General features: G+C 33.0%; 1 long non-coding RNA gene across 1 annotated transcript in view; it reads right to left on the reverse strand.

Annotated features, from left to right (window-relative positions):
• LOC122231052 overlaps window positions 1–24,921 on the reverse strand; it is a 133,619-nt gene that overhangs the window by 63,765 nt on the left and 44,933 nt on the right. Inside the window, exon 2 of the long non-coding RNA XR_006208165.1 lies at window positions 9,359–9,549. This is a non-coding gene — a long non-coding RNA (uncharacterized LOC122231052). The remainder of the gene's footprint in view (window positions 1–9,358; window positions 9,550–24,921) is intronic.

Consider the following 24,921-nt stretch of genomic DNA (forward strand, 5'->3'; position numbering starts at 1 on the left):
ACGGTTCTTAGGTTTGAGTTCTGCATTGGGTTCTATGCTGACGGCTCAGAGCCTGGAGCCTACTTTGGATTTTGTGCTTCCTCTCTCTATGCCCCTCCCCACCGCTCTCTCTTTCATTCTCTCTCCAAAATATTAATTAAAAAAAATAAAATAAAATGTCCCAGTTGGAATCCCTGGTAAGATCAAATCCATACCTCTCACAGTGCATTGAGCTCCCACATCTACTTCACTTATGATCTCAAAGTAGATTGTAATAATTTAAAATTTTAAAGCTTCCCTCAATCCAGTCCTTCTGTAAAATTATTTTTGTCCTCTCTATCTAAATATCTGAAGTTCACTCATTTATCATTTTCCTGATCTACACTCCACTCTAAACAACCTCACTAAAAACTTGTACCAGTTCAAACTAATCTCTGTCTTTCCTAAACACACAAAGAGTGTGTATTTGGTTGTGTACAATTATTGCTTTGAGCTCCTAATGAAATACAGTTGTATACTGCATTCCTACTGTACTCCAAATATTGTGTTAGCAGCTGAGAATGTTACTAAAAGTACAATGTGATGTACCCACTAACCTGGGAATTCATAGGTGTTTTGAGAGGACAAAAGAGAAATTTGAAACTGAATCATAATGGACACATAGTATCTAACCAGATGATGGGAAATGGTGTAGGTAAGAAAGATAATTTCAGGTAGAAATGAATGTACATCTGTCCTGGAGTGAGAAATAGCGTTGAAATTACAAATGTGGCTGCCATTTTAAAAAACAACAAAACAAAAACAAAGAAAAAACAAACAAACAAACAAAAAAACCGGGATTCAGGTCCTAAAAGAATTTATATGATATATTATTTTTGACATTAACATGGGGCCAATCTGGACTACTCTAAATGTATAAGGGACAGGCTAATATTTCAGTATTTCCCCTTTTTATGTTTTTCTGTGTGTGAAAAAAATCTATGAAGGTGTAATGAGTTCTATTTTCCAAATATTCATCTATAAGTAAATAAAATAATTTTACAAATAAACTTATCATTAAAAGTAGATGGATATTAAATATAATAATAAAATAAATTAATTGAAATAATTATTGGAGATATTGCTTTAAAGCCTGTGTTTTGTTTATACAATAGAAAATCATGAGAGAATTTTCAATTTTTCAAATTCATGCTTAAATACTAATACCTACATAATTTTGCCACCTACAGTCTTTCAAAGGACTAGAAGAAGACTTTTTTTTTTTTCCAAATCACCTGTGGTATGAATCTAAAGTGACTATAATTTCTAAAGTTTTTTTATATATCAAGTAATGCAGTCTGTTCTTTTAACTGCCCTTATATCTGCTTTCATGCATTTTGGGATAAAACACTCTGAGTTACAAATATGGAATTAATATTTTAAAAGATGTATTAATCCACAACAATATGGAGTAAATTTTTTAATACTCTTTCTTGAAACTTTCTTTAACAGGGAGCTAAGATGAACCTCTGCAAAATATTGAAATACAGCATCAGGGTGCATTCATGGCAATACATCAATTGGATTCATTTGAAATTGGAAAATGTGTGTGTTCACTGGAGCATTTAAAATGATGCACAACAGAGGCTAATTTATTAGAACAAAGTCAGACTAAATCTCAATTAGTGGAAAAGACCACAATTAATCCTTTGAGTAGAGTCCTTTGGGTCAGGATAGAACAGACTACATACATTCTTTACAGTCATACATTTTCCACCCCAAATTTAAAGAAAAGAAAAAACAAACAAACAAAAAACTTGTGCTCCTTGACTCCAATCTCAGTTAATTATTTCAGTTTTAAATACTTCCCCACACAAAATAAATTTTAACTTCTCAAATTTCTACTTGATTTCAAGGTCACCATTTTTATAAGGCACTAAGACATTCTATTAATAATCATTTCACACATCAGTTTCTATTCCCTATGCATTGTTATTCTGAACTCAGTTCAGTCCCCTAAAAGCTAAACAGTTGCAAAGTAAATTTGAAATGCCAATTTTAAATGTTATGTGATCCTTTATGAATGCCTACCATGTCCCATATAACGTTAACATATTAGATTTATACTTGTCCCAAGTAAAAATGTGCTGTTTTTAGAACATTTTCTGATAATTAGGAATAGATGTTCTGAATATTATTTCTGAATTTGCTATATCTCATATGATATTTTTAATTGAACAAAACCCCATAGGAATGCCTATAAGCATGTGGGCATTATTCAGGAAGAAGGAGTGCTGTTAAGAGACTTGAAATTTTAATCAAATGGCTTTGGGGATAGAGATAAAAGAAGGAGGGAAAAACAGAGACTCGGTTCAAAGAATTTTAGTAATTATGGCAGCAATAGATAAAACTTTAAGCTAAAGATAAAACAAAGAAGAGACTTTTCTTTTTTAAGTTTCTCCTGCTTAAGAAGTCAATGAATTTCGAAATTCCAGTAACAATTACATATTAGACTTATCTTTGTACTAAATATTTTGAGGTTTATAAAGTGTGAGTAGATAAAAATAATTTTACATTGCCCTGCATCAAAGGGCCAACATGACTGAAAGTAAACATACATTGACATTAAATATAATCAAAGACATATGCAAAAATTGTAAGGATATATAACTTATTCACGTGCGGTCTTTCTAAAAACATGTAAATCAGAGAAAATCTTTTGAAAAGTAGAGAAGTAATAATTTCTTCTTATATAAGGCATCAAGAGCTGTTGCTCACATATAAAATCTGTATCCTCCCATCTTACTACTTAATTTAAAGTGGAACTAGGTCCTTATCAAAGTGTACCTGGGTTGGAGACAAACAGAAGATCTCCCTCATTTAACATAAGGGCAGTTCACTCTTCAGTCTCCATAGTATGTTGGCCACATTAATAAAAGATTTACTAAATAATTGTAAAACAAAACACAAATAATAAGATATAATATTTTAACTTTACATATCAATAAAATATAATTTTAACTTTTTAATTAAGCATGGCTATTAGGTATGTGTAAAATAAACTATATAATCAACAGTGAAAAAAAGGTTTATATTTTCATAGTATCTTTGAATTTTGTTAAACTTTAACAAATATTTAGTTGAGCCAAATGTTACTAAGATTCTAGAACTTTATTTTTTTTATTTAATTAAATTTTGTTTAACGTTTATTCATTTTTTGATAGAGACAGACAGAGCGTGAGTGGGGGAGGGGCAGAAAGAGAGGGAGACACAGAATCCAAAGCAGGCTCCAGGCTCTGAGCCATCAGCACAGAGCCTGACACGGGGCTCAAACCCACAAACCGTGAGATCACGACCTGAGCTGAAGTTGGACGCCTAACAAACTGAGCCATCCAGGGGCCACTAAGATTCTAGAACTTTAAACAGTATGTTCTAACAATGAAATTTTTTATTAATTTTAAGCATAAGTGTAAAATAATAAATTGTGTAACTTAGCATTGTTATTTAACACAATACTGGAAGTTTCAGCCACAGTAAACATTCAATAAAAAGAAACAAAAGGCATCCAAATTGGCAAGGAAGAAATACAGCTCTCACTATTTGCAGGTAACATAGTACTCTATGTAGGAAATCTGAAAGATCCCACTAAAAAACTACTAGAACTGATTGATGAATTCAGTAAAGTTGTGGGATACAGAATCAACACAAAGAAATCTGTTGCATTTCTATACACCAATAATGAAGCAACAGAAAGAGAAATTAAGGAATAAAGAAATCTTATTTTATAAACATTTTGTTTTCCTTTTATCCTTGAAAACATCAAATATTGAGGGATATAGAATTCATGATGATTTTTGTTAACATTGCCATAGATTTTACACCCTTCATTCTGCTTAACTAGAGTCAGTTGGGAGGCACCTAGATGTATATTTACTTTTACAATTTTTCCTACAAACTTTAATAGAAAAAAATGAACAATTTATAACTTTTATCAAATTTGATTATCATTTAATGAATAAACTTATTAACTCATCTTAAGATAACTTTATTCTTTTATTTCAGATTCCTATTTTGAAATAAAATTTAGAATATATATGAATAAAATACAAATATATCTGAGGAAGAGAAAAGATGAAGTTCCCTGTTGATGACTGCTAATTAATGTTGACAGTTGACCGATGAGGTACTTAAAGTTTCATTTAACAATAGTTAGGATTCTCTCTTTTCCCAGGAATCTAAATTCATTTATAAAATTTATAAAAAAGAGCTCACTGGAGGAAAAAAGAAAGACATGTCTAAAACTCTCTATATGACACTATTTATCTTAGTATATATATAATATTATATAATATAATTATATATGTAAAATATAATTCTAAAAATATATTTGTTTTGCCTATAATTTACATAGTTTTCTAAATAAAATGACAATTTATTATCTGAAATAAGAGAAGTAGAATATCTTTGAGAATGTTCAAAATCCTCCTTTGCAGAATAATGTGCATGCTGTCTAGGGGAAGGATATATATGGTAGGAGGGAGATAATCTGTTACGAAATAAAAGAGCTAGCTGCATTTGAAATAAAGGGATTCAGAAAGGCTTTGCTCAGATAGCATCAATACAATTTGTAACTAACCAAATAAGTAAAAATGAGAAGGAAGAGAAGCAATGACTCTGGAGTTTGAATCCAGAATAACAATACTGAATACCTGAATACCTACAGAGAGAACGTACTTCAGGATAGGAATTATGAGGATAGGCTGTTTTTGAGTATGTTTGTGTGCTTGATTATGTGTTTACTTCCTTGATGTGGATATAGTTTGGGAATATGAATCTGAATCTCAAGAAATAAGAAGTCATCGTGGACTCAAATTTAAGAATAAGATACTTAGAAGTTATCTTAGTGAATACATGAATGGATGGAGAAACATATAAAGGTACAAAGAGAAAGAGAATATGCCATCAGTCTGGTTATAGAGAAATATCAGAACAAAATGCACTGATAGAAGCTGTTAGATATCTGTAATTTTGAATCAGTATTTATGAGTAAGGGCTGAAGAATGGACTAAAATGTAATGAATATTATTTGAAGAATTCTGAGGGGAACATACACAGTAGCAAATCTCAGACAAAGGCTGTCAAATATTGTTATATGGTAAAAGAGGTACATCTGACAGAGAAAACCAATCAATCCTGTGTAAAACAGCAGGACTGGATGCACAAGCTGATACCCAGAGATTCGCTGGACTGTATTCCCAACGAGAGTGAGGAAATTGACCTGATGGAGGTATTTAAGAAGAGATGTATTTAGAGAGTTCAACTAGTCAATGACACAGATTATAGGAGAGATTATGTTGATTGGAAGAAGTCCCAGCTGCCCACACGACACAGGCTGCAGATAAGTCTATCAGATTTCTCAAAGAGCTAGAGAGAAGGGAAATGATAAAGCAATAATTTTCAGTCAAATTTTATACCTTCTGAAACTATCATTAAAAAATCGGTTTTGGGGGTGCCTGGGTGGCTCAGTTGGCAACTTCAGCTCAGGTCATGATCTTGCGGTTCATGAGTTTGAAACCCGCTATCTGTGCTGACAGCTCAGAGCCTGGAGCCTGTGTCTTCCTCTCTCTGTTCCTCCCCTGCTTGCACTCTGTCTCTCTCTCTCTCTCAAAAATAAATAACATTTAAAGAAAGTCATTTTCAGACCTCCCAAGGACTCTAGAGACAGATTACTTTGTTACAATCCCGCCCTGGTCACTTGTTAGCTATATGATCTTGGGCAAATCAGTTTTTCTGTATTTATCTCAAAACCTCATGTGTAAAACTTTTAAAAATAAACATAATTGAATTATCAAAGGTAAAATATTTAGTGAAATGCCTAGAAATAGCAATTACTAGATGCATGTGCTATTATTATTGCAGTTTTTATTAAGGGTATTCCTAACATGCCAGATATGCAATGAGCCCAGCAGGGACATTAGTCCCAGATTGGAGCAAGTCAAAAGGCTCAGAGTTCAAAGTGATATTTCTTCAAGAAGAGAAAATTAATAAAACAAAATGAAGAGAAAATTAATAAAATGCCTAAGGTATTGAGAGGACTGACTCAGCTGGGAAAACTATGTATTGCTAAGTACATAAAAAACTAATCAGTGGAAGAAATAATGCAGCTCACTCCAGGATAGAGGTGTCTTGTGCTAGAACATCTTTCTGCTGGGTGCGATGGCATATGTGAAATAACACCTCATGTGGATGTCATACTGTCATCTATGTGCGTCCTCCAACTCAAGCTAAGGAACTATTTGAAAATAATAGTTTGGGAATGTTTTTTCTTATAATACTGCTGTATGCTCTTGAACAACTCCGTGGACACATTAATCTCTTTAGACTTGTGCCCTATGAGGTCATCTGAGAAAAGGGAAAAAAAATAGACTAGACACAAGGAGAGGATGAGGAAAGGGTTCTTCTAATTTATTTCCCAGTGTTAACAACTATATGCTCCCATGGGAACTCCTGGTAGTAAATGGCTCTGTTTTATCCCCCAAATCTCAAATTGGAAGCCATAACTTTTGTATTACCTAAAAACATAAAATGTCTCAACTTATTGTTAGTTTCTTAAGAACATATATGGTAGAAGGACATGTATGTGTACCACTATATGTCTAATACACACATTTTGCACACAATAAATGCTCAACAATTGCTTTTTAAGTGAATATTGAGGCTATTTCCAATCTAAAATTAACTTCATAACTAAATTCATGATAGGCAGGATCTCTGTTATAAATCCTTTCCATCTCCAAGATCACACAACATTCCATATTGGTTAGTCAGGATGTGGAGTTTCAGTAACAGAAAACCAAATCTAAGTAGTTCAAGGAAAAAACATATCTTGCTGCTAACATATCTGTGAAATGAAAGGGAAAGCTCTTGCTTAAGGCATGACTGGGCCCTGGAGTTCAAAAGATGTCATCAGTTGTCTGTCTTTTTCTGTTCACTTTGATTCACTTTGATTTGTATATTTTTAAAATTAATTCTTAGACAGGCCTTTTCCACATGTTGGCCTTAATATCCACTGGCAACCCAAGGATCACCTGGTCCTCAGTCATATCCATTTCAAATTCCATTTCCTCATTCCTAGAATCAATGAAAATCTCACAAAAAGGATTCTTATTATCTAGCTCTGTATAACCTTTAATACAATCACTGTAGCATTGATTGTATTATTGACTATCCTGTGTCATTTACCTACAAAAAGGACTATAGGACAGCGATAATGTTGACACTCTCAGTTGGGAAAGGACAGTTCTTGAAAAGAAAACCATAATAAGTAGTCAATAAATAATTGAGCTGGGGCCCCTGGGTGGCTCAGTCAGTTAAGCATCTGACTCTTGATTTCAACTCATGTCATGATCTCATGGTTCGTGAGTTGGAGCCCTTTGTGAATTCCAGCCTTGCATTGGGCTCTGAGCTGACAGAGCAAGCTTGCTTGGAATTCTCTCTCTCCTCTCTCTCCTCTCTCTGCCCTTCCCCTGCCCTCTCTCTCTCTCTCTCTCTTTCAAAAATAAGTTAATATTTTTTTAATAATTGATGGAAGTACATTACACAGTCTAATTTTACTTGTAATCTACTATTATTAATAGAATTCAATCACCTATATTTTCATTATGTTTTGTGTTTCTTCCAAGTGAGCATGGGTGTTTTAGATGTCCTCATAACTGACTAGCCACGTTTTAGTGGCTCAAAAAAAAAAATCATTTGTTCATGATTTTGTGGAAGGACCAGTTAGTCGTTCCTGTCCAGATGGCAGAAAATGGAGTGCCTGGAACTGGTGGATCCATTTCTTACACATTTAGTACTTTTGTTCTCTTCCTTTGTATTTCATCTCATTTCCAAATTTGGGCTTTTGTTTGTTTGTTTTGTTTTTGCTTTTTATTTTTTTCTTAATGGAAAGATAATTGCACTTCCTATAGGGTTTGTAGAATATGCAAATTACTAGGCCATTTAAAGACTGAGCTCACTACTGGTCCAACATCATTACTTCTGCCTTATCTTATTGGTCAGATTCAGGGAGTGATACACACTACTCCACTTCTTGATGAGAGAGAGACAAGTTCACATTTCAGAAGACTATGTGAACAGAAAGACACTGTTGTGATCTTTTACGAACAGAGGCTGTTGCAGTTGGTAAATGAGATACCTCATTATTTATCCAAGACTTGATATATCAATTTCTATGACAGAGAAAATTATATGGATTCTATTTTGTTAGGAAAATCAAAATTTGAGGACTCATTTATTGTGATTACCATCCAATCAGCAAGAGTAATAACAGCTAATTATTATTTTAACTATCAAAATTATTGATGTGTTTGCTCCCATAAATTTCTTTTGTAAGACAAATAATTAGTGCTCTACATCAAAAGTTCATTACTGATTAACATCATGATACCATATAAGTTTCTTGATTGCCTTTATTTTTTTAATTTTTTTTTTATTTAAAAATTTTTTTCTTACATTTTATTTATTTTTGAGAGAGAGAGAGAGAGACAGGGCCCATGTTGGGGAGGGGCAGAGAGAGGGAGACACAGAATCCAAAGCAGGCTCCAGGCTCCAAGCTGTCAGCACAGAGCCTGATGTGGGGCCTGGACCCATGAACTGTGAGATCATGACCTGAGCCGAGGTCAGTTGCTTAACTAAGCCACCCAGGCACCCATCTTGATTGCCTTTAAAAGCAGCTGAGATCTCACATTGTGTGATTGGAGGGAGTTCCAATTTCCCTAAAAACAAGTCTCTAAAAATGTACAGATGTGTAACATAAGCTCACAATTTGCTTTAAAAAGCATAATATAATAGATATAGATATTCTCTGAACAATAAATACCACAAAAAAATGGATTTCACATTATATCCATTAATGTCATTGTCATATGCCAGTATTTAATACATCTCTTATGGAGGGGCTAATATATGATTATATCTGAGGATGGGCTAAATGAGTGATGGGTATTAAGGAGGGCACTTGCTGTGATGAGCACTGGGTATTATATGTAAGTGATAAATCACTAAATTCTACCACTGAAACCAATACTACACTATATGTTAACTATCCTGAATTTAACTAAAAACTTGAAACAAAAAAAAAAGAAAAAAAGATTAAATCTGATATGCCATCAAATTCCACTGTAATTTCTAAAATAAGATTATTAGTTATTTTTGCCTCTCTTCTTCCCAGAACTTTTAAAATCTGAAATAAAGATGTTACATAAGGAAATAATTTAAAATCCATGTTTAAAGTGCATAAATATTAAGGGCTAGAGAGTTACCATTTATTTTCAGAAAAACCATTTTTAAGCATACACATAAATATTAAGACAATACATACTTTTTTGTCAGTTATACTTACCAGTTTTTCTGAAAGCGATCAAAGTGTTGTCGTGTAGGAATAGAACAATCTGAATATCAAACACTGAATTACACAGGAAGGCTGGTCCTCAGAAATTTGAAAGAAGCTTGGGTGGTCATAGCAGCAATTCTTTCAAGCTTCCATTCACGTAGCAAGTGGATCACAAAAGGGTCTAGAAATGTTTTTAAAACCTGTGACCATTCAGAAAATGAAGAGGAGAGAGAAAATGTTGGTACTGAAAATATTAATAAAATGTAAGATACAAAAATGTACTACTGGTGGTCATTTTCACTTAAAAACTATCCGTTCATATAATTTGAGAGCCTTTACTTCTGATACTTTCCATTCCAAAAGTATTAGAAGGGCCTGTAAATTATTTCAAGATAGGTAGCTGCATATTTCAATTATTCTCTTCCTGACCTTCTACATACATGGTAAGAAAATGTTGGGAGCTAAAGGAATATATTCTATGTTTGACAGGATTCTTACAACACAGAAATAAATATGAATTGTGAATACCCATCTCAGTGAATGTTTCTCTTTCCATAATAGAACTTATGAGTTATCTTTAAAATTATATGAGTTAAATAGCATACATATAAACATTTTATTTTATGTAGGACTTAATGCATGGATACTTCAAAATATATGAATTTTCAACTTCACCAGAAAATTATTAAATAAAAATAGAAATTTAAGTACATTTGTTGATTATCAATTTGGGAAAACATTAAGATGTTGCTATTCAGTGCTATCAAGGAGTTGTTAAGTTCAAGTATGTGCAGTGTGTCTGGAGAGGAATATATCTAGATATATTTGCCAGAAAATATATCAATGTGCTTTGGAAAACTGATGAATCAGGTTTATCACACCTTTTAATCACTTGACTCAGAAATATTGCTGGTTTTGGACTAAAAGATATAAACAAAACTGGACATTACTTTAAGTAAAAATTTCAGTATTTGTAAAAGCAAAACAAATGTATTACTTTGCATCCATGAACATATATATATATATATACACACACACACACACTAACAAATAAACAAATAAAATAAAAAGTCAATCATGAGAGAATCGTTACTATAAAGTAAAATATATATTTTATCACATAGTGATCTCAAAAGTCTAGATCAATTTATCTATCAGTCTGTCTCTGTGTGTCTGAGCATGTGTGTGGATGTAGGTGTGTAATTACTTGCTCAGGTGAAGATGTCGTATCTACCAAGAGGTTGGCACAATTCCTTGGTGACAGGCAAAGGAATTATATATACTGGAAAGAAGTCTAGAGGTAAATATACACCCCATTTCAGAAAATAGAGCTTCAGACTACATGGCCTGCTTAACTAAATTACAGATGAAGAAATGGGCCTGCCTAACTTAATTACAGATGAAGAAATATTCAGGCAATACAACATAAATATAGAAAATTCTTCTGAACTTCCAAAGAAAAACTAAAAATTACTTACAAAATAATTAAACCAATGATAAAATACAAATAAAATTGGATACATTTCCAAATAATGGCAACAATTAGAAATCTAGAATAATCAGTTTCACGAACGTCTTAGAAGGCCAATAATCCAAAGTTATTTTTATTCTCCCATGTATATACACTCAAAGAAAACATTATTTATCATCAACAATGTATTTCAGCAGCTATGTCTTCTGGAAAGAAGCTACTCTGTGCTAGAGTATGCCATGTCAAATGAAACAAGGATTACCTGAGTTCTTGAACAAATAGAGTATGTGATATGTGACCTCAAGTACTGCCTCCACATATACACAAATGCTACTGACCTATTGAAGAACGGCTCTGCTAGTGTTGGACCAAAGAATTGGGAGAATCTTTACAAAATCAGGCAGTGAAGGTCCACTTATCCTCCTATGAGACTTCAGCCTCAGGGATTTTATTTTCATGCTCATTCTGATTAATTCTTTCTCAAATGGAAGAGATATTTTTGAAAGGTTATGATATTCAAGGATTGGTAAAGTAATTCATATCCACTTATAGTTTATTCCATTGAGTGTTTTAAAATGAGAATAGGTCAGGGAAGGAAACCCTCAACCCAGTATATGAATATTGGGCATAACTTATGGATATCTACCTAATGACTTAAACATCTTTGTTTATAAAATATAGGGGTACCTAGAATAATTGTGAGGATTATTTGTGATACTTTATGCAGAGGTGCTTTGCAAAGTAAGGCAAAATGGTTATGAATCATTAAGTATTTTAAATCCCATTAGATAGACACTAATATAAAACACAGCAAGCCTTTTGAATATTTGTCAAAGGATGAGGAAAGTTGTCGTCCTCATATACATCACTCATTTTTTCCTCCTAACTGTATCATTTCCTGTTACTAACTGCTAGTTACCCCCTCTCTGTCCTTCTTGGTGTGTGTAAGAAGTCATTCACATCCTTCATAAACTAATTTCCCTGAGTTAAATGAAGGAAAATTGTTCACTATGGCTAAAGCGAGATGCTGTTAAGAAGCACATATATTACAGAAATGCCTTCAGTATTCATAGCTTTAAAGCCTATGGTGAGGAGAGTAAAATGTTCTCACTTGTACAAAAATGACTGCATACTTTATACAGAGTGGCACTTCCTCCTACCTTCCCAAGTCAGTAGTTTTATCCAAGTATGCCATTAATCAGAAGAGAGAACAGTTAGAAGTAGAACAGAAGTGGGATGGATCTTTATATCCCATTAGATAAAGGCACCACAGAAACAAGAGATGGTAGGAAAGTATATGACTTGTTACGATTTACTTCCTCAAAATTATCTTGGCATATACTGAATCATTTACTAGGTGTAGTCTTGTACTTCAAAGCCCAGACTGTGCCAGACTTACAGCACAATACTTGTGAAGTATTTAAATATACCCCTAGTTGTAGATTAAGTACCCACAGATACTTTTTAAAAACATCTACACACCACCAGGTAGGATTTAGTGTGTTGTATCATGAAAAAAAATCAAAATAATGACTTTTATCTTTCCAAGCAACATACAAATACAAACTGCTCTGAAAAACTCCTATCCATTCTAAAATATTTATAAAATGAATTAGAATATTTGCGTGAAATAACTATAATTAATGAGGAATGAGGAGAGCACCTGCTTTTATACAAAACTCTTGCTTGTGTACTTCTCTAATTTCATTAAATTGTCATCATTTTAGTGAAGAGACCATATATATGCATCTATTTTCTTCTTTTGGATATTTTGATTGCCATTATTTTCTTAAAAGTCACAGAAGATGTAACAATGCAAATGACATAATATTATTTAAATAATACATTAGAATGCTTAAAAGCTTCTCACAGTGGTCTCTGCTCTGCCCAAGCCTTTGTAAACCAACTGAGAAGCAGATCGTTTTCTGTGGGAAATAACCATTGCTTCTTTGGTTCAATATATCCATAAAATACCTACATTATTAGTCATAATTACTACATTACTGTTTCTTATATTCATAGTAAGTGAAAAATCAGAAAAATATATCTATACTTTTGGAATTTCAAAGTATTTATAATGGGCTTATAAACATAAATAACTCCTTAAGCTAACATAAGGGCTTATGTGCATGAGCACTAAAGGCAGAAGGTCTATTTCAAATCTCACTGTTATTTGTAATTCAATGGTTTTGTGTAATATACTATTTTATGCCCCAGATTTCACCTCAAATAGTTCCTACAAGTTCATAAGAAACATAAGTAAAACACTCTGCTCAGTGCCTGGCCTACAATAATCAATCAACTATTATCATTATTTTTATATCTGATGATAAAATATTCATTTCAATTCAACAATTAGAAGTAAGAATATTATTTCTACCTTATTATAGTCACTGGCTCTAACAAGATATTGGAATAAGATATGGGAGAGATAATTTTGATGTATCAATAAAAGGGACATATTTTTGGTGATCAATTTATATCATTATGTGACATCAAAAATTACATTATAATAAAAATAATAAATAAAACAGCATTCCAATAAAGGATCCATAATGGGTTTATCTGATAGAGAAAATGAGGTGATATGATGGTCTTACTATTGAATGTGTAAATTTTCTCCTCTTCCTCTTTCTTCCTCTTACTTTTAGTTTTAGGAAGTAGGAAGATATAACTTGGAAAAAAAAATCTCATCTTGACCAATTTTGAGACCCGAGCTAGAGGCCAGGTTCACATCCTGATTACCTCTCTTCACAGGTCTTCCACTCATACATCACTCCTAATCTGCCCAAGGGTATAAATATTAGATAATCTGAAACAGCCCATAGGCTCAAGAAATTGTAACTAGCTAATCCTAAACATTCCTTCCCATGGAAACCACAATAAATGCTGTTGGCCAGAATTCATTCTCCCTCTGTCTCATGAGGAACCAAGCGGTTCCCTTGAGTGGCCAAGTGGCTATGCTGTGTTCTCCAAGAGAACAGTGAATAACAAACTATAATACTCTTTCCAGTTCCTCTTTCTAGATCTGCTTCTGACCTTACCAAATGTCCATCAGAGTAATTTGGTTAAAATAGTAGATTAGGGGAGTGGGTAGAGAACATTTGTAGTTTCATGCTGGAATGATTTTAAATGTCCTGTTGCCATTTACAAACTAAATATTTCATTCCATTAGTTTCTCATCTAAAGCCTACCAACTCAGTTTTCTGGCAACAATGTTACTCAATTGTTTATGACTGTCACCTTAAATATTGTTTCTTTCAGTCTTTTAAAAATTTCTGTAGTAAAACTGATTACTCAAAGGACAGTCTTTGGATGGTACAACATACACATTTCTCAAGGAAATACAATGGAGACTGCAAATAAAAATGAGCCCACAATTTAAGCTAAGTTTGGTAACAGGGGTGACCTTCCTAGTATGTTAGGTATTCTGCCTTTTAGATATGTATTTTGGGTAGTGATACACGTTTTAATCCATTTTTAATCATTTTCTACCCTGACTGGTACCCAGCAGGTTGATCTATAGGTGTTTCAAAATATCAATGGTCTTCCCTGTGCTCTGGCTTCTGGTTGGGTATAACCAGTGGGGCAGGAAATCAATGCACGGGAGAAGAATAATGCCTGGGTTCTTATTCTCCTAACTTTCTCATTGTGGGATGGTCTCAACTGGTAGTTTCCCTTGACCTGAGGTCACAGCCCCTTCAAATCACCCTCCCCCACCCTCCCTTGATCTGTTTGGATTGTGATAATTGCTTCCTGTATTTGCCCCCTGAGAAACTAGAGGTGGTAAGAACCCTATAATTTCTAGCTCCCAGAATACTGAACTGCTTCTGCTTTTCCAAAACTGTGGTTTTCCTACACTCCCAGGGTTTTATGAGTGGTTCCTTACTAAAGTTTCTAAAAATTGCCCAAAATAAATGTGAAATGGGTCTTCTGTTGGGAACCTGGTTGATGTATTTAGGGTTTCTTACATTTATACTACTGGTTTTTTTAATTAATTAGCAATCCACAGGGCTCTTCCATGAAAGGCAACACAAAATATATTCTTTTCAGAGGTCATGATTTTGAAATTTTCTGCTGTTCAATGAAAAACCCACTTAAATAACATGGCACATGTTTTAGCCACTTTGGATGTAATGCTTCTACTTTTACCCAATTTAAACTTGAAACCATGGAGCAAGCAAGAAAATTAGAGAACAAAATACTTTTAATTTCTTTATTGGGCTCATTTTTTTGATAATGGAATCCAGGGTATACCTTTACCTAACATTAAGGGCTATTATAAAAAAAAAAAAAAAGAACAATAGGAAGTTGGGTTTTTTGTTTGTTTGTTTTTGTCTTCCTCATTGTTTTAATGAAGTTAAAGCTGCATTAGTCTGCATCTTGTGGAATCCACTTGGGAGAAAAATTTTTCAGTTGTCTGTACTGGAAAAAAGTCCTGAATCTCTTGAAAATTAGAATTGTTTTAATATTTAGAAACTTAATTTTTTAAACTATTTCCTACTTGTTTTGGTGGTGGAGATGCTTAGTAAACTCCTTATAACTAATGTTTATATATTTAGGGTTTTGAAATTTTATACAAATTTTACAGAGCTCTATGGCTTGCATTCCTGAAAGTTATTCTTTTTCCTGATTTCTTTTCTATTTCTTTTCTAATTTTATATTTGACCCTGATTCCATCAAACATGTATGTTGTCTTTGTATTGTGTGTATTCTTATAAACCGTCTTCAGTTACTTGTGACTGAAGACAGAGTAAAATTGTAAGTATGTTAAAATAAATGTTTTACCTTGGGAATTGTTCTCAAACCTAACAACAATTGGTATAAAGTAACCCCTAATCCCAAACAAGGTGCAAGATGACTTATGAAGGACTTACAACGAGTGTGTAATAATTTTAAAAAATATATTAAAATATAATTCACATGCCATCAAGTTTGCCAATAAAGTGTAAAATTAGTTGGCTGTTAGGATATTTACAGAGTTGTGCAAGCATCACTACAATCTAATTTTAGAACATTAGCATTTCCCCAACAGAAACACCAAACCCATTGGCAGTCTTCATCTTCCAGTCCTTCCACTTTTTTCTTTTTTTAAGAAATTTACCTACTCTTGACATTTCACACAAATTCAAGAAGCATACAATATGTGGCAATTTTGTCTGGCTTTTTCACTTAACATAATGTTTTTGAGGTTCATTCATGTTGTGACATGTACCACTACTCCATTTCATTTTACTGCCAAATAATATCCCATTCTACATATATACCAGCAGTTGGCTTAATCATTCATCATTGATGGACATTTAGATTGTTTCTGCTTTTTGACTATTATTTTTCTATGAACATTCATTTATATGTTTTTGTATGGATGGGCATATGCCTTCTACCTTTTGGGTACATAACTTGGAATAGAGTATCTGGGCTATATAATAACTTCATGTTTAACATACCGAGGAACTGTCAAACTACTAAGAAATAGTTTAGAAAACCATTTCTTATCATCCAGTTTGAATATATAAAAGAGCTTATAAATAGAATCTCTTGTGCTGGGCAGAGAATTCAGTAGTGAAAATTTGTCTGGTTCATTTTTCCCTCCTATAGAGAGTAGGCAAGGGAGTGTACTCACTCAAGTTTCTCCACGTGGGAAGGTCTTCTGGAGAAACCTCTGGAAAACTTTATCTATATCTTATTAAACTGGTGGATTCAGAATTGAGTACCTCTCTCTCTTTTGAAAAATTCTAAAGAGTGGCAGATAAAAAATGGAGATCCAGAAGAAGTCAAGTTGTGAAAAATAATTACAAACAGCCAACCAGGAACATGGCAAGTGTGCTAGAGTTCTGCATGTGAAGGGCTTTCTGTCAGTTATCTTTCTTCTTATCCCCTCCTTCTCTCCTCTCTATTTCACCTCAATCTTGGATTGAAGTTGTCTAAGAAAAGTTGTCTCAGAAAAAGGGAAGGAGGCAAAGGACAGCTATTAAACTGAACTCTTAAATTCTTCAAACTTTGGGTTATCTCTTACACCCAGGATGGTATGCAGGCTAGGAACATAGGTTGTGCTTGCCTTTTGTGACTAATGCCAAAACTGCAGGACTCACCTTACAGCACTTTGTCCCAATCTTCACTAAAACACCCCACATTTCTCTTTGATATCAGGCTGGATATTACTCTTAGTTGATATGAAAACATGCTGTTCTTCTCTCATTAAGCTGTAACTTATTGTAGCATATCTTGAGTTCCTGCTTACCTCCCTACATGATGAGGTAAACTAGAGGAAGCATAATGAGGTAGGAGAACATGGATATCCACTTCACGACTAGTTCTCCTAAACTTGCCACAGTGTTCAACACTCAACTGATGCTTAATAAGCATGCATCCTATGCATTAGTAATTAGACAGTGCATTGACCTTCGTATCAAAAGGCATAGGGTTAAATGCAAACTTTCTCCTTCAATTGCTTGATCACATTTTTTGGAACATACTTAACTGTTTTAGTCTTAGTGTTTTCATCAGCAAAATGACTGTTGTGCAAGATGAACATTAATGCTTTTCTTGTCAACTCTGATTAGAAGACTTAGTGGCAGCGTAACTATTTTTTAGGAAGTGCTCATCTACATTATAATTGTGTTGGAAGTGCCACAATATCAATTAGTGAAGTCTTGATCAGATATTATTGATGTACATCATCATTTAATTTGTTTGTTCTATCTGGAATGATTGAAGAATATTTCCTTCTACTACATTTATTCCACCTAAATATTTAAGTATTTTCAAACAATTGTTTAATATTTATGTAGTTAATATATTTTCTGAGAGTTTCAAATATTATTTTTTCTTGATTTTATTTTATGAGATGAAAGTATAAAATTTTGGAATGTCTTTATTTGTTCTGATTTTTATCCTCTCTCAAATATCTCTGACTATTTTTGTTTTCCTTTGGCATTATTGAATGTACCCACAATAAAATCAGGGATTTAAGAAGTATTCATTTATCATGTGTGCTTTCTCATTCATTGTTTTATAATAGATAACAATGCTTTTTGAACTCATGAATTTTTAATTTAAATATGAATATAGATTTTGCTATCCTGAATAGCTGAACCTGATGAATACTGATTTTATTATTACACAATGCAAGAAGATACACAGACTCTTGTTATCAGTATATAATTTATGTCAGATAATTTTTATATTTTGTACATTGTGGTTTATCATAATTTTAGATATGTATCTTTAAAAACATCAATGTGTTTACAATTTTGCCTGAGTATTAGAAAAAAATTGACTTAAAAATTACATTTATAAATATATGTTAGCTGTTTATGATAAAACTGAATTTCATTTATTTCACTGATCTAAGAATGTGCTGAATAAGTAAAACTCCTCATTAGATATATGTAGAAGTAAAATATAAAAGACATTCTGCAAGTCAGATAATATTAGTAAACTAATTATTTTCAAATATTTTAAAACCTGAAATATACATCCATGTCTCATATCAGAAAAATGAATATGCTTTGCAAGAAAATGATTTGGGAAAACAAAGGAGAAATGACCCAGATGTATCTGTGATAAATGGAGAGCTGTCCAGATCATAGCTTAACCTTGGGCACATTATACTCTTCAATCTAAGAGAGTCAAAGATCAAACATTAAGCTTACTCTCCCAGAGAAGTATATTGGTATTTGATAAGGACAAAGAGCAAGTTGTTCATTCTCTTCACTGAAAGATGATGGAAAAGAAACAAATTTTATCTAAGTTCTAGGTTAGAGCTATTTCTCATAAAATGACTTCATGTGATTCTGAGCTCCATTTAAAACCCCAGATTTCAAAACCTACCTGCCAATACCTGAAATACTCAAAAAAGAGGTTTGAAAATGCAGGCAATACATCAATGAACATATTAAACACTTGGAGACTGTGGGATGGAAATTAAAAAAAAAGAAAAAGAAAAAGCAGAAAGGTGTTAGTCCTAGAAAGGGGAAGAGTGAATTCTGACAAAGTAGCAAACATATGTAGATAGCAGTGCAAGAAAGAACATTTTCTAGGGTTGCCTTTATATCCCTCTGCTTGAGCTAGACACTGTGCACCAGGGATAGATATAGATAGATCTAGATATCTATTAAGATATTACTACTTTAATGTCTCTTTAGCATTCCCTATTGCTCTACTCTTTGGTAGTTACTTTTTAAAATATATTTTATGCTACTGCAAGTTTAAAGTGATATACTATATCAATGGATCCCTCATGTTCTCCAAAGGTGAAAAACAATTAATGAATCTAGTTCATTAGTTAATTAGCATGACATTGAATTTTCCAGGATGCTTTTTCTTCTTTTGGATGAAAATGAATTCAAGTTCTATAGGGTAACATCAGCTCTCTCACAGTTAAAAGTAGGTAAAATGTGATGAGTTAAAAATGTATGTATTGTTTGAGCCAAACTTTATAGGTGTTCTTTCAGAGATCCACAAATGCAACATTGAGCTAGTAACCTGAAACATCGATCAAACAAGTAACACCCCTTTAACTCTTCTGGTATTATTTACCTCTAATATAAATTTTTTATATATTTCACAGTTGTAAACAAATTATATGCTGTCAGAAAGCAGAATATTGGGTAGAAAACTAAATTTCTGACACTCAAATGTCTTTAGTCTGACCTTGAAAGCATTTGTTAACTTTACTATGCCAGGTATTTGGAGCACTAGAAAAATTAATAATGTGATCTTCCCTGCACTGATAGGGTGATAATGCATTTATGCTTTGTCAGTGTAACAGTCTTTTCTCAGAATTTTGGTTGCTAGGGCTGTTGTGACATACTCTGCTTTGGCTCTGAAATAGGTTCTCTAATCCAATTTCCAAGAAGATAAATTGAAGCCAACATTCCTTGTTGGTTTTGATTCATCAATAGATTGATTGATTTAGTATTTATTTGGTACTGTTTTCCAGTGCAGAGCCCCAGTCATGTCCCCAATAAGAAGTAACTGGGCACAGGAAGGCAAATTAACTCTTTCTGGTATTACATTTTCATGCCAACTGACTTTCGCTTCCAAAGGTAGATGTGCCCTGTGAGCCAACTGTAGTTAATCATAGCCTAAATTATGTTGGCAGGGTCAAATGTAAAATTCAAAGGTATTAAGAAGATATCCAGATGATATCTAACACAGAGAGATAGTGGCAGGTTCTAGAGAGCAGATAGCCTACAAATTATGTCACGTGTAAAGCTACAATATATTCACCAATAAAAAAGCTATATTCAAATAAATTTTTTGATGTTCATTTAAACAAGAAATTTAAAAAATAACAATTACTAAAGGTACCTCTTGATAGATTATAGCTTGAAGTCATATTTTAAAATACCTGTGCTCCATGAATGCTATGTGTCAAGCATTATTCTAAACATTCAAATACATTAATTGGTATATAATTTGGAAAACTCTTTACCTAATTACTGTCAACAACGACAATTTTCTTGCATCTCAGTGAAAAACAGTCCTTACCTATCAAATTGAATCATATTTACTGCCCATATGTCTTAAGAGAATGTATATGTAAAATAATTTAAGGAATGAATGAAGTATGAGGCTAGAAGCACACTTGACAAAACACCACTATTTCTCTTACTATAAGGTTCATATTAAAAATTCCTTTCAGCTTTGTAGCTTGAGGGAATAATTCCTACTTTTGTGTTTGTAAGATACAGTGAACACAGAGAAAACCTAAGTATGCAAAAATATACTAATTTGTTTATAAGTTCTTTTTTTGTGCTTAATCCCTAAAGTAGTGATGTACTGTCATCAGAGAAATTTCTTGTATTTTAAATGTTATCATACAAAAAACTCACTCTACTCCTCTACTATAGCTAATTCTAAGTTTCTCTAAATCTTTTTATCTGAAAGGAAAATATAACAGGATTTAGAAGGGAAATGGAATAGTGCATGCAGAGAAAAAATACTTTAAAAATATAATGCATTATTTCTCAAAATTAGCTCGTGATGCTTTAAAAATCAAACATTAAACCCATTCAGTTGCTTGCTAGTGGAGACAGATTCTATCCAATGTGGCAGCAAAACAGACAAGTATAACCTAATTTGAGTATGAATAGAAAATCTGTTAAAATGAAGTCTATACTGTTACCAAAGTTCCTCTGGTATTCTGGAATGTTATAAAGTCTAATGAATAAGATTATTTTCCTGTACATAAAAAAAAAATCAAAATGAGCCCTGATATTGCTAAAATGTCAGTAAGTACTATAAGTCACCTATAGGGATAAAACAATTTGTTTCATTTACATTTGAAACTTTTAAAGGATGATAGCCATAGTTATTCTTCACTGAAATGCATTCTTTATAAGACTTTGCTCTTTTGGACTAAACCCAAGGATATTGGTAATAAAACAAATTCATGCAGTCCAAGAACAGATTACAAAAACTTTAATACAGTCATATTCTAAATATCAATATAATATGAAAGAGTAACATACATTTAATGAGCAAGTAAATAAAAAATCCCTTATTTGTATTTTTTGTCAATAAACAAAACAACCTGAAATCCTTTCTTCCACTTTTTTAGTCATGTAATGGGTACAGTTAAATTGAATAAAAAGTTGGTACAAATTAATTACCTACCTCTCTCAAGGTTCCTTACACTTAAGCAAATATATGTTTTTCCAATAAACCTTTAAACAGTGTCCCGGCCTGATTTTAGAATCCATATATTTAACAAGTGAAATACTCTTTAATCTCCATAGTTCTATATTTTCCTTCACCTTAATGGATAGGTATTGCTAAGGGATGTTGTAAATCTTCAAATTACCCTATAGCCTGGCATACTATCCATTTTGCAGCACCTCATAATGTTCTGGTTGTGTTTAGTGTCATCATCATGACATAAAAGAAAAACCATAGTAAGAGGGGATTTGCCATCATTAATTAATAACCAACTATATGGGGGGAAATACGCAATACAACTGATCCTTAGCTGTGTTTATTTTTTTTTAATGTTTTATTATTTATTTTTGAAAGTGAGAGAGAGCACGAGCAGGGGAGGGGTAGAGAGAGAGAGGGAGACACATAATCTGAAGCAGGCTCCAGGCTCTGAGCTGTCAGCACAGAGCCTGACATGGGGCTCAAACTCGAGAACACGAGATCATGACCTAAGCCAAAGTCGGACACTCAACCAACTGAGCCACCCAGGCGCCCCATTAGCTGTGCTTATTTTAACTTTTGTAAGTTAGTTACAGTATAATATATTTCATTGTCTAGGTTGCAGAGATTATGTGGATCTATATTGAACAAAACTCTTTTAATAACAGACCAGTCACTATGCTGATACAGTTTGCCTTCATTTCTTCTTGCTTTTGCCCGAAAAAGGAAAACAAAACAAAACTCTGATGTACACTTAATATAAGACAAAATTTTTTAAAAAACAAAATTGACTAGATAGAGTTTCTCTGTGATCTTTTTCATTTATGGTCAGAATAATATAGCTCACCTTTCATAGGAAGAACATTCAGAACATTTCATAGGAGAACATTCTCATAAAACTGTGTTATAGTAAAGTAAGTTCAGGTCTTCATGATATCTGTCTTTTAACATTTCTTTTCTTATAGATGATCTATTTTGAGGGTTAAGCACTTGAAAATGTTCAAATTTAATATTTCATCCCCTAGAAATCATGATAAAATATTTTAATGTCCTGTAACGACCCCTGTAAGTACTAGATGCCTTCCTAGCCTTCACTGCTTATCTCACACAATGTAAAGAGGAACAGTAACTCTCCAATCTTCAGATCACCAGGGGGTAAAGCAGGCAAACTTCTCACTTGTTTTCTTGTCTGATTGAGGTGTAATTTGCTTATAACAAATGTAAGTAAACAGCTCATTAAGCAACCACCAACCTGATCAAGTTATAGAACATTCTGATCACCCAGAACATGGCCTTTTAATCACTTTCCAATCAATCCTCTTCTCTGACCTCACAAGAGAACCACTGTTCTGAATTCTACCACCATAGCTTAACATTGTCTGTCCTGGAGTTATGAATATACGGTCTGTGAGAATATCTGCTCTTTTTTATATATTTTCTTTCATTTTTATTACAATGTACCATTCAACTCTATGGATATACCACAGTCTGTTTCAAACACTGCTCATTTCAAACCATTGAAATGTTGTGAATATTGATTTCAGGAGCAAAGCAAAATATTTGTAAGACAAGGAGGAGGTTTGGTTGATAGCAGATGCTATGGTTGCTCCGTTGTTTACCAGGGACTGAGGGGGATAAATAATTTTTGGTTTTTGTCTAGAGGAAGCAAATGCCTAACATACATCTGGAGAAAAGACTGGCTGCCTGAGGAAAATTTAGTCTTATATCTAATATGTGACTCTTAGATTTTAAAAATTACTAATAATTTTATGTAATAGCTTTACATGATATATTGATTATTTAACAGTACTTTTATGTATTTGATCAAGGAAAATGCTTTTTTGCCTTTCTTCTTTGATCCTTTAAAGTATATATAAGATAACTTTCCAACTCTTGCCTCTTTTGTTTACAATGACCTATAAATTAAAAATATCTCCAGACATAAAATTGGGACTGATTGATTAACCTACGCACATTATTAAGCAATTGCAGAAAAGTATTTTGGATCGTGAAATACATTCTGCACAAAATAGTGTATTAAAAGCCTAATTTTAGTAAGTAAATTAATGGCATTGACAACATACCACTGGTTTATTCTAGGAAGATTGCCTGGTATTTTGCTTCTGCTATAATGTGTCTTAAGGATGTATTATTGTCTCTTAAATTGTATAGGCTTTTAGAAACACCATAATGAAGATATGCCTCTCACATATGTGTATTTATTGATATAATGAAGGAAGGCATTATGATCTAAACAAATATCTATATACTTTATAAAATCTATGAGCCATATTAGGATAAATTAAACAAATATTTAAGTAAAAATAATGATGCAAAAATTTCAGAACAGCCTAGAAGTGTACTGGAGTCTAATATATTTTCAATCATTGTGGGTTTTTTTAATCAGCATTTTAGCCATTTATATTGAATGTAATTTTCTAGTCTCCAATAAAAAGGGTTATGTTTATTCAAATACATAGTAAGACATAAGAGATTTATTGTGGAGAAGAAATCATTCCTTTTTTTCCTTTCTTTCTTTATTTTTTTATTTAGAGAGAGAAAGAGAATGGGTGTGAGCAGGGGAGAGGGGCAGGAGGAGAGGGAGGGAGAGAGAGAGAGAGAGAGAGAGAGAGAGAGAGAGAGAGAGAATCTTAGCAGGCTCCACACTCAGCACAGAGCCCGGCACAGGGCTTGATCCCATGGTATCATGACCTGACCCAAAACCAGGAGTTGGACGCTCAACCAAATAAGCTACCCTGGTGCCCATAAGAAATAATTTCTATTTCATGTAAAGTATAAGGTTGTTGGAACAGCAAGTTGTTTCTATTTGTAAGAAAGACATATTCCTCAACATCACAGTCCTGAAAGGTATCTGATGAGTATTAATAACACACCATTTACACTATAGGTACTATGCCTTGTGATAATATTAAAAAAAAAAACATGAGTATACCCTTAAAATTATTTTATGAACATATAGAGTGTAGAATATATATACATATATGGCTATATTGTGTTTATGATTGCTCATTAATTCTTTCAGCAAATATTAAGCACATATTATATGCTAGACTCTATTCTAGGCACTGGAAATACAACAGTGAGAAAGCAATAGACCAAACACAAATAAATATGTGTGTTAAGTAGTGATATGAATTATGGAACACATTTTTTGAACAAAATCAGAGACATAGGAAGAGCCTGGGGTGAGGGGATGTTTTTTCTTTCCAGACGGTAGTGAAGAAGGCCTCCTGAATAAGTGATTTGTAAGCAATGAACTTGAAGACAGTATGTGAGCAAGCATATATTCCAGGAAATAGTTATCCAGGTAGATGGTGTAACAAGTTCAAAGTCTCTGTGGCAGAAACAAGTTTGACATACTCAGGGACAGCAAGAGGTGGAATGAACAAAGAGGAAGATTGAGACTAAAAATAATGAGTGAGGGGAACAGTGAGAG

Source organism: Panthera tigris, chromosome A1 (assembly GCF_018350195.1).
Source record: "Panthera tigris isolate Pti1 chromosome A1, P.tigris_Pti1_mat1.1, whole genome shotgun sequence".
Taxonomy (NCBI): Eukaryota; Metazoa; Chordata; class Mammalia; order Carnivora; family Felidae; genus Panthera; species Panthera tigris.